Raw genomic sequence first — 3,193 nt, forward strand, 5'->3', positions numbered from 1 at the left:
CCGCAGCCTCCACCTGCTGGGCTCCAGCGATCCTTCCGCCTCAGCCTTCCAAGTAGCCGGAATTACAGGCGTGCGCTACCACGCCCCGCTGATTTTTTGTAGAGATGAGGTCTCGCTGCCCAGGCGGGTCTCGAACCCACGGGCTCAGGCAATCCACTCACCTCAGCCTCCCAAAGGCGCGGGATGACAGGCTGAGCCACCGAGCCCGGCTTATCCCCTCACCTTTATGCTCTGCCTACACCTTCATGCCGTTGCTCATGCTGTCCTCTGATAACACCTGGGACTAGTTTTCAAAGCCCACATGGACACCATCTCCTTCATGCATCCTTCCCCACTGTACTTTGAGACTGTTCTCTTTAGATGCCACAGCACTTTGTCAGGGTCTTTCGCTTGGTACCTATCCCCTCCTGGTTCACATCATGACATTTCCCTACTATGGGAGCCCCCTCCAGGCAGGATTCAGCCAGGTCTGACTCATCTCTAGCTCCTGCAGAGTTTTCCCTCTGGAGGTTTGCTGAACCAAGTTGTCACTTTGGAGCGCTCACTACATCACCAGCTGGGCCGAGTCCTAGCAGCTGCTGAACATGCTCCAGGCACACATAGGTGGTCAGGGGTCTTAGTCCAGTTGTGTATACAGACACATCCCCAAAGCTTATGCCACCCATAGCCTTACATTCAAGGCAAGCAGGAGTTGTTTGGATCTTGGGCTCTCCCCCACTGAGACAAGTCAGGCAACAACCAAGACTCCCCATTTTGGAAGCCAGGAGACCAGGGTCCCTGGCCTGGCTCAGCTATTATGCCCAGCAGTCTTACTGCTGGTTCCCTTCCCCCCAGAATCCACAGGCACCTCAAACTCCAACAGTCCAAAACTGAACTCGTCATCCCCCCTTCGGTGTCACCATCTCAGGGCATGGCAGGCACTATCACCCCTAAGTCAAAAGCATGACGGTCATCCTAGACTCACTCATACTTCACCAACCCATACATCCAATCTGTCACTATGTCCTACAGACTTTACTGCCTAGTAGCTCTTAAATTGGCTTCCTCCCTTTCACTAATATTGTGCTAATTAAGAAGGCTTCACCACTTCTCTCTCAAACATTGCAACAGCTGTGTCACTGCACTCTTGTCCCCCAAACTCTCCTCAAAAATCCATCCTCTGCTCTAACCATCAAAACGCCAATCTGGACATGGCACAGTGGCTCATGCCAGTAATTCCAGCCCTTTGGGAGGTCAAGACAAGAGGATTACTTGAGGCCAGGAGTTTGAGATCAGCCTGTACAACATGGCAAGACCTGATCTCTACAAAAGAAATTAAAAATTAGCTGGGTGTGATGGCATGCACCTATAGTCCCAGCTATTTGGGAGGCTAAGGCGAGAAGACCACATGAGCCCAGGAGTTTAAGGCTGCAGAGAGCTACGATCACACCACAGCACTCCAGCCTGGATGACAGAGTAAGACTCTGTCTCTTAAAAAAACAAAAAACAAACTTAAACCCATCAATCTGATCATGCTGCTCTATGGCTTAAATCCCTCCAATGACTTCTCATTTCCCATAAAATAAAGACCAGACCTTCATTTATCTGTCCAACCACATAATTGGCTGCTTGCCTCCACCTCCCAACCCCACACGCACATGTGCATACACATACACACCAGGCCCAGGCACACTCTACTACTCAATGCCTTGAATTAATATCAGTCCTTCTTGCCTCTGAGTTTCCCTTTTGCCAGTCCTTCCCCATGTTCAAACACTTAATGACCTTTAGCTAACATATATTAGACATATATCATCTACAGTCTAGGTACTATACTAAGTGTTCTAAGTGCCTCACTGATGGAAATCTCAGGGGAAAGATGAGGCATGGAAAAGTGACCACATCTTGGCATTCTGGCAACTCATTTAATCTTAACTCCCCACCTCTTACAGGAAGCCCCTTATGACCCCTCCTCCCGGGGGGGATGTGTCCCAACTGTCACCTTCAGTGCCTTCTGTGCACTGCTGGCTTTGTCCTGAATCCCAGCTACTTGGCTTCAAGTAGCCTAATGACCTGGCTCTATACATCTTAATGCAATGGTTTCTGAAAAAGGAAAAGGTTTTTCTGAAATAGGTGCAGACACCCACTCCATGCCCTGATCCTCCTCACCATTCAGTTGGCCACAACATTCTCTGCTCAGTGCCCCAAAGAAGAGATGAGATTGCAGCGAGACCTCATCTCTACAATAAATCAAAAAAATCAGCTGGGCGTGGGAGCGCATGCCTATAATTCTGGCTACTTGGAAGGCTGAGGCGGAAGGATCGCCGGAGACCAGCAGGTGGAGGCTGCGGTGGCCGGGAGCGGCCACTGCACTCCAGTCTGGGCGACAGAGTGAGACGCCAACTCAAAAAAATAAATAAAATAAAAGATGAAGCAACCCAGGACTTACTTGTCAAGTAAAACCCAGAGCAGAACCCCAGGGTAGAAATGACTTCAAGGTGTGTCTGGGTAGCCTTAGACAAATCTTCACAAATAGCACAGAAGAGGTGGAGACCTCAGAGCCGAAAGGGTTATACAGATGGAGACTAGAAACCTCCCTGCATCCCAGATGTCCTATCTGGACTTCTGACTTGAGACCAAATAGAATGAGGGAAATCTCAGGGGGTGGATGAAGTATGGACACTGTGAGTGGAGAAGATACTCTCCCCATAGCCTGGCATTGTGTTAGCTCCTCAGAACTCAGGGAAGGGGTGCCATATGGACACTGATGAACACAGAGAACTCTCCCAACATCTTGGCATTATGGCAACTAGCTGTGACCCTTGTGGAAAGAGAAGAAATCCAAAATTGACAAAAGATCTTTTCTGAGACTTGGGAAAAATGGGGGTTCAAAAGGGAATTTACATACTTGTGGTATTTCTTGCATATCTAAGCTGTGTACCTGCTACTCCAATTTCCTAGGACCTCGGCTTCCTTCTGTGTTGGGTGTGAGCATCACAAAGGAGGCCTGTCTCACTGATTAAATCATCTCCAGACACATGCACACATTCATACAGACACAGTCAAACACACACACACACACACACACACACCCTCAATACCTGGCCCTGGGGGGATATGAACTCTTTGTAGATCTCAGCTGTTGCAGACTGGGTTCCATAGAAAATTAGGAGCATGCATTAGAAAGTGTCTAAAAATGAATGCAGTGACCAGA

The sequence above is a fragment of the Carlito syrichta genome, unplaced genomic scaffold (genome assembly GCF_000164805.1).
Source record: "Carlito syrichta isolate Samal-C Ts95f unplaced genomic scaffold, Tarsius_syrichta-2.0.1 Scaffold306593, whole genome shotgun sequence".
In the NCBI taxonomy this organism is placed as follows: domain Eukaryota; kingdom Metazoa; phylum Chordata; class Mammalia; order Primates; family Tarsiidae; genus Carlito; species Carlito syrichta.